At 39.2% G+C, this 15,368-nt stretch overlaps 1 long non-coding RNA gene across 1 annotated transcript in view; it reads right to left on the bottom strand.

The window, feature by feature from the left end:
- Positions 1-15,368, bottom strand: part of LOC127504896 (uncharacterized) — a 70,687-nt gene that overhangs the window by 33,728 nt on the left and 21,591 nt on the right. The window lies entirely within an intron of this gene.

The following is a 15,368-nucleotide window of genomic DNA, read 5'->3' as shown; positions in this document are numbered from 1 at the left end:
AGTATGTCAAATTAGTAATATGTCCGAATACTCATGATAAACAAGACAAAAAAATACCCTGATGATGTAATATTCTGAGATCAAGTGTGTGTAAAGAGTGAAACGTCTTGCATTACTGTTGTACTTCTCAAAATCTATTACTGACTGATTTTAGATTCCCACTATCACTTTTTGGAGAGTTTTACTACTCTTCTTTTACTAACCCCAGCATTGTTAAAAAAAAAATTAGGCCTATTTGCCTTTATGCTTTTGAGATTCAAACAGTGCTTGATATGGGCCGGCATTTGCGGCATGTACGGAAGCCCATCGCGCCCTCCCTTCTTTGGGAAAGTGTTTTGAACTGAGCATCGGGAATACCGGCACTTTTGTTTTTCCACTTCAAGCACTGGGTTCAAATGATGCAAAATGTGAACATGTCTCACATGTCTTTAATGTTTTTCTTTTTTAAGGGGCATCACTCATCTTGTAAGCACTCTGGAGCCATTTCAAATTAATTAACAAAATTACCTTAAATTAAAAATGGCGCCGCAGATCTGACAATTCAGGCATTCATCAAGTCAGTGCGTAGCGCTCTGCCTAACAGGCTTGCAATGAGAAAAACAATGAGAAACAGGAAACGCTGGCACACTCTGAAAAATAAAGGTTCTCAAAGGTTCCATGTAGAACCTTTAACATCCATGGAACCACAAAAGGTTCTTTTCAGTGGACAAAATGTTCTTTAGATTATTAAAATGTATTTTACACTAAGAAAAAATGGTCCTTTTAGAAACAGATCACTGAAAGGTACTTTGTGGAAATGGTTCTCCTATGACATTGCTCTGAAAACCTCCTTTTGGAACCTTTGTTTTTAAGAGTGTGACCAGGTGCTTTTTACTCCACATCTATCAATCTATCTATGCTGTTACAATTCAGTGGAAAAAAATTAACATGTAGTCCTGAGCCCCATCACAAATGCCACCTTGTGACAGAATGCATAATAAATGGTACCTAAGAGGAAATCCCTCCCTCCCACAGAGAAATCTCTCTCAGATATGTCAATCTGTATCCACCAATCCAGCAAAAGAGGCAACAAAACAGCAAACCACTGGAACAAGGAAGAAAACGAATGACAGTGGAGATGAAAATAACAGATAGATAGAGAAAATGAAAAAGAGATTAGATGTAGGGAGAAACAGTAAAGAAAAAGAGAGGAAGAGTGCAAATGAGGTGAGAGAGGAAGAGAGAGATGCGATGAAGTGGGAGATAGAGAGATGATGATGAGAGACTGTGTGTGTGTGTGTGTGTTGGGCTGGGAGACTGTAGAGGAGATTTATGCTAGTTGTATAATCCCCCCCCCCCCATCTCCAACTCCACCTCAGGCACCGGCCCACCCTCCCTGGGTCTCCTGCACCACACACACACACACACACACTTCTCTCCTACCCGCCCTCACCGGAGCCCGTGATTAAGATTCAGGCGGGATACGACTGCAGCACTTTGCAAATGGAAGACTAGACATAATTTCCCTAAAATGCTGTTTTTTATCACCGATTTCCCCTCCACCAGCCTCCCACCACACGATTGATAGCTGATGGCACCTCTGACAACTTAACATTTTTATGACCAGATTTATGGGCTATCTGCTCCTGCCTTTTTATAGCTAAAACTCTGTAAAAATGCTTATTTCTGTGATAAGGAGAGGGAGGGCGAGCGTGTGTGTATATATGCAGCTCAGAGAAGGCACCGGGCTAACGTATATTTGTCGGTGACGAGCAGTGCCACCGCATTGCAGGGTGAGGAGCGTGAATCTGTGTCCTCCTGGTTCCCTCAGGCTCTGAGCTCCACTGAACCTGAACTAGAACATTCTATGAGGTGGACAGGCTGCAGCTCTTTGACAATGGTGGGGTGTGTTCAGAGCGGAGGAATGCCTTCAAAGGGAGGGTCTTTCGCTCTGCATGAATTACACGGCGTATTCACTGAAATATCACAGAAATGAATTGGACGCCTGGTCGAACTGACTTTGATTTTGCTGAAATAAATCACTTTTACATTTATTGGACTTCTCAGGGAGATTTGCAGTTCAATCAACATAGCTTTATAGTGATATTTAGGGGACTTAAACTTGTACCGAAATACTGCCTTCTGAATATGGAATACTAGCTTGAGTATCATCCTTTATCTTTGGCTTTAATCATCAGTGAATCTTTTCAGTCTTATTATTTCATACATAACAGCATTATTTTGATTAATTTGCAATACTATTAAATTCTTCATAGGTTCTCAAAACCTAACCATGAATTATTGGTTAAACACTACAATTCTTTTCAGTTATTGTAAGTCATAACGACTGGTGTTTGGTTTTAATTGTGCATTGAAGTATTCTTCACCAGTAGAACATCATCAAAAACCACAGATTACCCAAATGTGGCATTCATTTGGCCACTCTTTAAATTGTGACCATGAATTTGATGAAATGTCCGATTTAACCGTAAACACGACAGACATTAAGTGCAGAGTTTATGTGGCTAAATTTTTATGTGCTCACTGTTTATGTCTCCATGGCAAACTGCTCTTTTTATGTGTCAGTGGAACCAACATTTCTTCCTGAATTGGTGAGGTATTGTTTATGGGTTGGCAATGCCTTACGGAACGCCACCGGAGAATTTCCTTTTCTGCTACAAATCATGCACGTGCACAAGTTGGTGCTTTTTTTCTTTTGTTTTTTCCCCAAATTTTTATGAATGCAGATGTCCACATATATTTGTTATTATATCACTATGCTGAATTCAAACAGTCATGGCACTGCAGAAGCATTAGATTTACTGGCAGTTAAGCTCTCACATTCTATTCTTTCACTCACATTTATTTCTCTCTGCATGCATACCTTCCTACTTATTTATTACATTTACATTTATTACTAGGGATGCACCGCTACCACTTTTTTCAAAACGAGTCCGATACCGATACTTTCATTTTTAATACTTGCCGATACCAAGGACCGATACCTGTATTTTCATTGCATTTTTAATTTTTAAAAATATTGGGCAGAGAAACCAAAAGAATATGAATCAAATTATTTGGCTTAGCAAAAAGATTATGTATAGGTTATTTTCATGAGTAATTATGCCTGTTAAAATGTATTGTACGAGCTACTGTTACTTTCACTGTTCATATTATCTTTAAAGTGACCCTATTATGGATTTTTGAAAATTACCTTTCATGTAGTGTGTAACATAGCTTTAAGTGAATGAATTCATCCTGCAAAGTTTTAAATATGAAAGTGCACCGTATATAAAGTCATTGTCTCTCAAAAGTAAGAGTCGACTCTGAGTCAATTAAACGAGTCGTTTGTAAAAGGAATCCCAAGCCATTTCATTGTGATGTCACAAAGAAACATTAGCATATTGCCCGCCCACTTATTGCGCACGCAGATGCCAGGGAAAATTCTTTTTTTTCAACAATACCACAGCAGTACAATCTTTTGTTGTGTTCACATCATTTTACTGACGACTGCTTCTCAAACCTCAGGGAGTTTAACGCAGGATTCACAAAACATTTGGTCTTAAAATATGGATCAATGCCCAGTTTATTTGGACCAGCTTGCTCCTCTGAATCTCAACCTGTATGTATGATTAATAATTGATGTTTATATTTTCTAGCGATCGTTCAAAATTTGTAGTTTTGTATGCTATGTTGTGTAACGTACACCCTAGTCTGTATGTCTCCTGCTAACCGGCTAACTCACATTTCTGCTATTCAGATGTGGGTCCAATATTGTCTAAAAATGTGTCGATTAATGCAGCTTGTTTGTCTTATTACTTGGAGTAATGATCAAGAATGGAGCAAGACTTTTGTTTACAAAGTGTAATGCATTATCAGCTATTCACCTTTGTGCTCGGCTAACGTGGGAGTTCACAACATAGTTGTGGGCCCAGTTCACTTACATAAATGTAGTTTCAAACGTAGGTTCGGGAGGAGCCTAAACATTCAGTCCTGTCAATCATCATTACGAGCGTATATAAGCAGCAGTCATTGCGTCTTCCCAGCGACAATTCTTCCAGCATCCCTCCTCCTCCCCATCTACTCCTCTATTTCTCTTATTCTCCCTCTATGCAGTACTGTTATAGGGGGGTTTAACTCCTTCGAGGACAGCAAGCCAAGTTTGTTTTACCATTAACCATTCAGACTGAATGGGCAGGCGAACTTGTGAACTGTAAAACAAACTTTTTTTCCTCTGCGTTTTTATTATAGTAGAGTGGAGCTCTATCTGTATTGTAATAGGATGTTAAAATGCATTGTAATGTCAAACATTTTTTTACTTTGTTAATAGTTATGACGAAAAAGACTGTGTATACATCTGACCTAAATGTTTATCTTATGTTAGAGGTTTTCAGCTTCGCTTGGCATTCTGATACAGCTCCCACAGGTGCACCTACATAAAGTATAACAGTGACACTACTATCATGTCTTATACATACCGCAAACTAAGGTGACACTTACCATAGAGAAACGTCCTACTCCAGTCATGATTGCGAATCTGTTTCTGGTTGATCGACTACTTCAGATGTTTCATCGTCAGACTTGGGCTCGAATTGATACAGTAAAATCGATGCTATCTTTTCTGTCCAAACATTTGTATACAATGTCTTGCGAATCGATAGCTTTCATTCAGTTATGGCAATGGGCACGTGGTGTGCGCAGTAGACCAATCACAAAGGATTGGGCCATCTGACCAATCAGAGCAGTGTAGGCTCACGGAAAGGAGGGGTTTAGAGAGACTGATGCTTTGAACTGCTACTAACGAATCAATTATGAACCGAGGTGAATTTAAATGTATATTATGAGCAAACGAAAATGTTTTTTTGGCCTTGCATGCATGTAAACCTGTTGTAGGAGACTCCCAAAACAATATTAGGAACCTTAAAAAAGGCATAAAAGGGGCACTTTAAATTAATAGCACAGTGAATATTTAGAGCTGCTACAGCAGGTCAACTGTTTATGTTCACTTAAAACAACCGACTATGTTTCACAAGGATACTTGCCTATATGGGCATAATTTTGTGTGAATATGTCTGTTCAAGCGCAAAAAGACATGAAAGAGAACTCGATTTAATAGGCTATTTGCATGCTGTCTAAGAGGCAGCTTTCTGGACGTGCGCTTCGGATGTTTGTGTACAGAAAACTTCTTGAAAACATCATGTGATTACTGTACCGCCTTCCTGTAATAATGTAGGGAACCAATCTTTATACATATATCATGTAACAGTTCATGTTTTTACTTGCTCATACGATTTAGTTTTAATCCAAATGATGCATGTGTGCTGAGTGAGCGATCAGCAAGAGCATGCAACAGAAGTGCACTCTCTCTCTCTCTCTTTACCATCAGTTAACGTTAGTAATATGCTCCTCATTTTACTTTCTTTGCTACTGCCATACCCGACCGAACAACAAACTTTCCAGCGATGTCTGTGAAAAAGGGATGCGATCGACAAGCACGTGTCTGTGCCACTGCGTGCTTAATCCACTCCATGTGTCTCGCTTATCAGCTCACGCACAGCAGCTATAGCATGAATATTTAATTTGTTTATTATTCTGTTAATTAGATACATTTACTTCATAGACATCCTTCTCTGATATATCCATTGTGCTTTAAGTTTGATCTTTTGTCTGTGTTTCTTTGTCACAAGCACTGTACACGCTGCATGGTATCGGTTGTTGGTATCGGAGGATTTTAATGAGCATGAGTACGTACACAAGCGCAGTATCGGTGCATTTCCAAAATGCATTCTTTCATTACCTGGGAATAGAACCCATAACCTTGTTGTTGCTACTAGCACCATGCTTTACTGCTTGAGCTACAAGAATGTTACAAGAATGTTAATGTCACACTTAACATTTTTATGCTTGCTTTTTCTTCTCTTCTGAATTCGATTGCTCCTTGCTGCTTTTCTCTATTCTCTACTGAACTCTACCATTTCTTTCTTCGCCACAGTGACTGTTTGAGTGGACCTCAGTGTAGAATGATGTTTCCTTACCTCATCATAACCACAAATCATACACTGAGGATTTACAGAGGAATGAGGTCCAGTCACACTTATTTTCCACACGACTCTTCCACAGACATTCAGTGCCCTCTGACACTATTAGAGCAGCTCTATCTATCTATCTAGATATGCATTTTTAATAAATACACTATATTGCCAAAAGTTTTGGGACGCCTGCCTTTATGTGCACATGAACTTTAATGACATCCCATTCTTAATCCGTAGGGTTTTATATGGAGTTGGCCCACCCTTTGCAACTATTACAGCTTCAACTCTTCTGGGAAGGCTTTCCACAAGGTTTAGGAGTGTGTTTATGGGAATTTTTGACCATACTTCTAGAAGTGCATTTGTGAGGTCAGGCACTGATGTTGGACGAGAAGGCCTGGCTCACAGTCTCCGCTCTAATTCATCCGAAAGGTGCTCTGTCGGGCTGAGGACTCTGTGCAGGCCAGTCAAGTTCCTCCACACCAAACTTGCTCATCCATGTCTTTATGGACCTTGCTTTGGTCGCTGGTGCACAGTCATGTTGGAACAGGAAGGGGCCAACCCCAAACTGTTCCCACAAATGGGAACATAAAATTCTCCAAAATGTCTTAATATGCTGAAGCATTAAGAGTTCCTTTCACTGGAACTAAGGGGCCAAGCCCAACCCCTGAAAAACAACCCCTCCACCAAACTTTACACTTGGCACAATGCAGTCAGGCAAGTACTGTTCTCCTGGCAACCGCCAAACCCAGACTGGTCCATCGGATTGTCAGACAGAGAAGCGTGATTCGTCACTCCAAAGAACAGAGTCCAGTGGCGGCGTGCTTTACACCACTGCATCTGACGCTTTGCATTGCACTTGGTGATGTAAGGCTTGGATGCAGCTGCTCGGCCATGGAAACCCATTCCATGAAGCTCTCTATGCACTGTTCTTGAGCTAATCTGAAGGCCACATGAAGTTTGGAGATCTGTAGCTATTGACTCTGCAGAAAGTTGGCAACTTCTGCGCACTGTGCGCCTCAGCATGCACTGACCCCGCTCTGTGATTTTACGTGGCCTGCCACTTTGTGGCTGAGTTGCTGTTGTTCCCAATTGCTTCCACTTTGTTATGATACCACTAACAGTTGATCGTGGAATATTTCACGAATGGACATATTGCACAGGTGGCAACCTATCACAGTACAGCTTGAATTCACTGAGCTCCTGAGAGCAACCCATTCTTTCACAAATGTTTGTAGAAGCAGTCTGCATGCCTTGGTGTTTGATTTTATACACATGTAAACACCTGAATTCAATGATTTGGAGGGGTGTCCCAATACTTTTGACAATATAGTGTATTTTGGCACAAGAGGTATATTTTCCCAGAGGCTCCATTATTAGGCCAAAATGGGTCTAGGACTATGAGTACATTTAGCTTAAGCATGATGCTAATGCTTTCAGTGTAATTTTAGTAAATGCTTTCAAAACCCTGCAGGGTTGTTCTTTTTTTATTAACGTTGAGTAATTGCAGAATCAACACCTTTCTGTTTTCATCTCTCTCCACCTAGGCTCAAACTCCCTGAAATTTTCCATCACTCTTTTTTCCGTTCTGGGTGTCTAGAGAGGTGGTGGGAATTTTACGAGAAGGAATCCGAAAACGGAAAATGTGGCCTTCTAAAGTGCTCAAACCCAACAATCTTCCTAATGCAGTAAAGTGGAGTGTTAATGTCTTCCAGAGCAAAACTCTCAACACTGATGCTATACATGGTGGTCATTGCTTTGTTTCTGACCTGAACAGTTAACAGTACATGGAACTGCAGTTCAGTTATTATACCAGTTTCATGTCCTTGTTAGTGCATTAAAAACATGTGGGATGTGTTGATAAGTCATTAGTTGGAGCATCAGCTTAATCTGGATGTGCATGTGTGAGAAACTTGCTTGTTTGTCTTTATTTAGCCACACAGATCATTGCATAAGCAGCTCTGTGTGTGTTCACTCTGTACATCAAGTAGATCTGTAATTGGGCCCTGCTGATTACCTGGCTCCCATTAGGAACCCCGCTGATCACTGTCTGGTGTACGACTGAATTCTGGAGTTCGCCCAAGGCATTCACAAATGTGTTCGGCCTACATGCTCGCTCTCATATCTAATTGCTCTCATTTTCCTTGATAACTGGACAAGTACTTGCTGGTCTTTATAATGCCGTGACGAACAGGAGTGCTGTTCATACTCACGATGATTGGTTTGTGTATAGCAGCCATTATTAATAAGGCATTGTTCTGTTTGCAGTGAAATGTGCCTGACTGAAATGCTTCTAAACTTGCACTTTTCCAAATATAGACAGAACCATATGAAGTAGGAATGCACAATATACCAGCTATGGTTGTCAGATGATACTAGAGATTTAATTTTATCAGAATCGTTTGAAATTGGATATTTATTTGATATTGCGCATGCTCATTTCAATTATCTTATTTAATATTTCGCTTAGCTTAATATTTCACTTAGCTTAATCTTTAAAAACACTAACAATTTAATAAGACTGTTAATTAATATAATAAATAATCTTTTGTTTCGAATCAGTGATTCGGAGCGCCAAAGTCACGTGATTTCAACAGTTTGGCAATTCGAAACAAAAGATTTGAAGCAGTGTTTTGAAATTGGCCATCACTAGATATTGTTGAAAAGTCGTTATTTTGTTTTTTTGGCACACAAAAAGTATTCTCGTCACTTTATAATATTAAGGTTGAACCACTGAACTCACATGAACTGTTTTATATATGTCTTTAGTAGCTTTCTGGGCATTGAAAGTGTAAATTAACTTGCTGGCTATAGAGGCCTCACTGAGCCATCGGATTTTAATCAAAAATATCTTAATTTGTGCTCTGAAGATGAATGAAGGTCTTACGGGTGTGGAACGACACAAGGGTGAGTAATTAATGACATTATTTTAATTTCTGGTTGAACTAACCCTTTAAAGGCAAAGCAGCAAAAAAAGATCAAAGTGAAACTCAAAGTAAAAAAAAAAAAAAAAAAAAAATTATATATAAAATAATATAAATATAATAAAATATATAATATAATAAATAAATATATAATAATAAATAATATATAATATAATAAAATAATATAATATAATAATATATAATAGAAATACACATATAATTCAGATATTTTTTCCCATGTTTCATATCCGTTTTAAGATACTTTATGAATAGTTAGCAGTACAAGCTCAAACTGCTTCCCATTAAAGTATGTTATTCCAAATACAGCCCATGTCGATGATTGACCCTTATAGAGGGAAACTATAAAGGGTGATTAAATGGGGGAAAAAACAGTCATATCTTTGGCAAACATATAATCATAAGTCAGGCTTTCCCAATTTCTATAAATCATCTGGCATTTGCTTCAAATCCATCAGTAATGGGCATTCACTATATTAGTATGTTTCACTGTACCATGCCTGCATGTTGAGTGTATGTGTATTTGCTTATTTGTGTGTACAAATATTTATTTAAGGCTTGTTTTGTCTGGCTGAGATTTCCCAAAGCTTGCTCTTTAGGATGTTCCTCATTAGTGTGAATATTAATGCAGCCAGAAAAAGAGGGAAGGCAGTAGGACAGGGAGGAAAAATGTAAAAGGAATTTGGAAGAGCTTTTTAAAGGGGCCATTTCATCTGAATCGTTATTTTTTTGCGGTCCTCCCAAGGCTCGTAACTGGCGGTCTATGAAGAGAGACAAGCCGCAGAGGGGCTTCATTTAAAACCTAAAGGTCACAGCACAGAGAAAGGTCTCCAGCTCAGCCAAAAATATAAAAAAGTGGAGGTGGAGAAAGAGAGGTAAAGAAATAGAGTAAGAGAGAGAGAGAGAGAGAGAGAGAGAGAGAGAGAGAAGGGTACAGAGGGTGAGTGCATGGGTAAAATGATACAACGAGTAAATGGCAACCACTGAATGCGAATGTATAATACGGAAAAAAAAGCTTACAGAGAGAACACAAATCAAGCCAAATGTAATGACATAAAAACAGAAGAAAAAAGACAAATTTTGAAAACATGATGGAGTCATTAAAGCAAACAAAACACTGTGTATTTTTCTAACGAGCTTATGTGAATCAATTCCATCCAACCACATGCAAGATATTTCTTATCCTCATTTTGTCGATGTTCGTTCTTTCGCATGCAATTATTTTTCTGGACAGCTCTTCGTACAAAATCAAAATGCTGTTAGGAAATGTGCCAGCATGCCCAGAAATCTGCACCGGAGCCATCCCTTAAAAGTGCATTGGCACACTGCCTTTAATGCAGGTACCTGGCAGTCACGCTTTTCCAGCTTGGTTGAAACCCAGAGTCTTTGTCAGATGGGAAATTAATTTCGCTGTGTTCCTTCCCGTGAATAAACCTTTTCCATTCAGCAATTATATGCCAAGAACAAAAGCCACCTCTACATTTTCAAAGCAAAGTGGTTGCACTCTTTCTGCCATCACTATTGACTCATTTTAGAGGCATTTTGTTTGCTCAACAGTTGTAACATAAGTGTTGCTTAAAGGTGTTCAAGCATAGGCCATTAGCACTGGTTGTCTGTTGCGGTGCAATCTGTGCCATCTCTCCAACCACCATGGCAGCTAGTTCTTTACACACCCCTGTAATCAATCACTTGTTTATCTGTGGGTTCACTTAAATTACCCAGTGAGTACACCACACAACAGCACAAACCCAGAAGAGCAGTGTGAGCCAGACGACAGACCTTGATCTAAAGCCCTGCACTCTGCACTGATAACACACCGGCTTCCCCTTTAATGTCCCCAGCACAGAGAGATGCACCAGGCCCCCTAGTAAAAGGAATGCCCCTGCTCGCTTGTAAAAGTAGGATCCCTGGAAGACAGAAAGAGAGAGAAAGTGGGGGATGGGTAGGAACAGGAACGAAGGGAAGGAGGAAAATCACACATCCAGGAATTAACTCCCTCTATCCATTGCCTGGATCAATCCCCTCTGCAATTCCCAATCCGCCCCCATCTCTCTTAAACTCATACCCAATTCCAATCATGGCCACAGTAAAGCTCTCTTGTAAAATACCACAATGCGACCTCAGACTTCAGTAAATTAGATGCCGGTTGGACCCCTTTGCTTTGAAATACAGCGCAGGTCTGCCTGGAGCAGCATTAAAACTGAGGTCAGCCCAGCCACTGCACACGAGAGATATTCCTCCTGCCATAACGGTGTGTTTGTGCGGAGGTATGTTTGCAAACCTCATTTAAAGGAGCCGAATGAGAGGCTAAAACCTGCCAGTTTGGCATCGGCTTTGTGCATGTTTGTCAGTGGGTCTGTGCGTGCGGGTCCCTGGCGATGGTGTACCCAGTATGCGTCAACGTGCTACTCGGGCCAGGCATGGCCACCGATCAGATGGATGATCAAACTCTAATCATTCCCTCACGACCCATCCCGGGTAAAGCTGTCATTAATTTTGCGGAATTACATCAAATTGGAGACATTCTTTATGCGGCCCACGGCCTACAGACAGTTATACGATGGGGACTGCTGTGCTAAGCAGATGGGGCAGCTTGGCTGTGCATACTAAATACCGCTGCCCCCCTTCATGTTTCTCCTTTTCTCTTTGGCACATCAACTCACTCTCTCTCCGTCCCTTTATCTCTGTCACTTACATACTTCCCCCTTTCTTTGTCTTTTACCCTTCTAGGGTCTTTGATTGACTTTAAGATTTTACTTTACCTCTCTTCTCCCTGCCCTTCTATAATTCACTTTTGATAGCCTTTTTTTCTTTGTTTCTCATCTGTAGTATCCACATGCTCTCTTTCCATCAGGAAGGACTGTATGTTCAGGGTGTGGTGGGCGTTTGTTACTGACGTTTACACTCCCCCTCCCATTTTTTGATGCCACCATGATATAAGCATATTGGTCCGCCCCAGAAAGCCCACTGTCAGCTTTCTCATGTTGCAACTAAATGCAAGCTACTGCATGTCAACTGCATTCACTGCACTCATCAAGATGCTGTAATCTGTCAAACAAGACAGAAGATATCATCTCTCTTGCGGTGAAACATGGTTCATCATCTAAATTTTGTCATGCATGGCTATTTTTCAATCAATAAAGCATTTTTAAAGGATAGCACCATTAGACCTCAAATTACTGTTGCATCAAACAAACTTTTGTAATAAATAAATAAATCGTTCAAAATTTTGGGGTCTGTGAGATGTTTAAAATGTTAGTCAAAGCAGTCTCTTACGCTCACGCCAGGGCTACATTTATTTGATGAATACAGTAAATTGTGAATATTGTGAAATATTGTTACAATTTAATACAACTGTTTTCTATTTTAATATATACTAAAATGTAATATATTGCTGTGATGGAAAAGCTGAATTTTCAGCATCATTACTCCAGTCTTCAGTGTCACATGATCCTTCAGAAATCATTCTAATATGCCGATTTGCTACTCAAGAAACATTTCTTATCACATTTCTTTTTCAGGATTCTTTGATGTACAGAATCCATTAAAATGATTATTATAATGGATCTGCATGGTAAGCATCATAAAGTTATGATTCTGTTCAGTTCTCTGATTGAGCACACCAATCATATTCACTTGCTTGCCAGCTGATAGTACTAGCAAAACATGATAGATCCGAGTTAATACAGGTTACAAAGGTCTGATTTGTAGAAAACAATTCAAATACCACAAAAACTCAATAGTCGTCATTCTTCAGGTTTTGCAGTGTCTATAAAACAAGCATGAGGAATCCCTGACCAGATTAGTAATGAGATGATAAAATGGCTAGCCAACATAAGTCTGGCCTGCACCAGATCTTCTCATTGATCTCCTCAGAAACACTTGACATGGTGCGCCTGGGAGGAGGAGCAAGGTTAGGAGTGTCATGGGCCTGAGGGAGACTCGTCATCAAGCAAGGTCGGTAACACACTGTCTGTGTGCCATCAATCACACGCCTCTGCCCTTCCCCCCTTCCTGCCTGCCTCTCACGCAGCCTTCGACGCATTTCAGCCAAGCTCACTCTGTTAAAACAATCTCAGCACCTTTATTGGGCTGCCTCATTTACTGCCTGCATGCAATTACAGACTGAGGGTGGCCATCTTGTTTGCAGTGGCTGCGACTACCTTCCTTGAAAATTGGTTCTAATGCCATAATACAATCAAGGTGATGCGTTTTCTTTATACTTTATTTAAAATAACTTTATTTAGTTTTCTAACACTTCAACAAATGTGAGGTCCAAAAAGGGGTAAACAGTATGTTACAATCGAATATACAGAAATAGGTGGAAACGTGATACGTGAGATATTAACTTAGAAAAATAAATACATTTAAAAAAAAAATACAAAAATACAAAACAGCGCACAGGACAGTATGAAGTGATCATATCCATAGGAGGTTTAATATAGGGTTCCAATTTTTTTTTAAATAAAAAATATTTGTTATTGTTTGTAATAAATTGTATTCACCAGCTCACTTAACCACACAAAATGTTGGAACCACGTCCAGTTTCCACCTCTGAAGAAACAATCTCTTTGCAAGAACCACGAATATGGAGATAGATTGGCGTTCATACAAGGAGGGTAAATAACCACCAAAATACAATCATTGTATTCTGGAACAATCTTCTTTTTCAGTCAAAAATATCAGTCCAGTACCATGAAGTTTACAGCATGTCATTCAAGGTGTTGTTTTATCAGTAGTTAAATCATTTGATCATTTGAAGCTGATTTAGAGGACTCCAAAATGTGCAGGCAATGCAATAGAATGAAATGTTCACTTAAGCCCTAAATCCTAAACATCAAAGGCATGTAAGTGTTAAATCAGCACTTCATTTAGAATGTATATATCACTTTGACTTGTGACCTCCTGATAGCACCATGAGGCCTAAGTGTTGTATGCGCCAAATTCCTCAAGAAACTTCTTCTGCAATATAATCATTCATGCATTTAATAATGCCTTGAATATGAAAGAAAACATGCCTGGCTTATCCAAGCTATTATTCCAGGCTATATAAAAAAATAAAGTGAGTTTTACTTGTGTATCAGTGTCTTTACAATTTACAAAGATAGTGACATGTGACAAAATTTAAAATTATTATAATGTCAATAAAGAAATGGGATTAAGTGGGATTAAGCCTAACTGTATTATCATTCTATCAAAAAAGAACATTATATGTGTAGAATTAGTAATATATTTAAAGAAAAACCTTAGTGGACAATGCACAACTACACCGCATCTCTTCCGTTTCCTAAAAGTACACTGCCATCTGGTGTTCAAAACGAGAACATCAGACAACTAATGTTTTGGAAAAGAGGAGTCTCCTCCTCGGTTCTTTCAAATGTTAACTATCTAATTCCATGAACTTTTTATTAAATATATAATAAATCCCTTTATTTCACCTTTTTTAATACATGTACTGAGCTGCCGGTTAGGGCAGCTTATTTTAAGTGAGAGACAAATTATTGTAGGAATTATTGAAAAATGATAGGCATTTAGCATCTGCTTCTAAGCTTCACGGCCAAGCATTCTAGTTTCAAGTTTCTGTGAGTCAGCAAATGTAGAGCGCTGTTTACTCAAGCTAAAAGTGTGTCTGCCTACTGAGACTGCAGGAATCAAACAGAATAACCCTGAAAAGATGTCATTTAAAAGACATGAAGTCATTGCAGGCATCAGTTAAGCGTGTGAGTGATCTATGTCCCACGCAGGTTCTTTATATTATGTATGCGAATATTATTATATTATATAACATGTTTCTTGGAAACCAGAAACACTCGAATCGGTCTTTTGAACCGGATCTTTTTAATGAATCGTTTGAACTGGTTTACAAAAGACCGAACGATTCGTTCGAACGACCTGAATCAGGTCGAGTGGTTCTCGAGTCAACCGACTCACTGAACCAAGACCTGTCTCTTTCTAACACGTCTGGTTCGTAGCAAGCCAAGAACCCACGAGTGAGCTGACAGTATTAGCATTTTAAGTTTACCAAATATTTGACTGATGGGGCGATAGATTACTAGATTAGCTTATAAGCAAAATTATTACAAATAGATGAAACTGCGAATATGTTAACTCGACTGAATGACAATTTTATTAACACACATATACAAGACAGAGTTTGTTTTAAAGAATATGACTTTTTAATCATGAGACGTAAATTAATGAATCAGTGAATCGAACTGTTCGAAAGAACCGATTCGCGAAAATGAGTCAGACTAGTTCATTTCGCAATCGCGTTGCTTTTCACCATGCGTGTTTAACGAACACGTATCGCATTGGCCAAAAGTTGATTGACATACATATTTAACCAATAGAAACTAAGTCGATGAATCTGATGCGAAATGTGAACCAATCAGAGCTTCAATCGCAGTACAGTTACCAT

The sequence above is a fragment of the Ctenopharyngodon idella genome, chromosome 22, assembly GCF_019924925.1.
Source record: "Ctenopharyngodon idella isolate HZGC_01 chromosome 22, HZGC01, whole genome shotgun sequence".
NCBI classification, from domain to species: Eukaryota; Metazoa; Chordata; class Actinopteri; order Cypriniformes; family Xenocyprididae; genus Ctenopharyngodon; species Ctenopharyngodon idella.
This window is presented reverse-complemented; position numbering and strand designations above follow the sequence as displayed.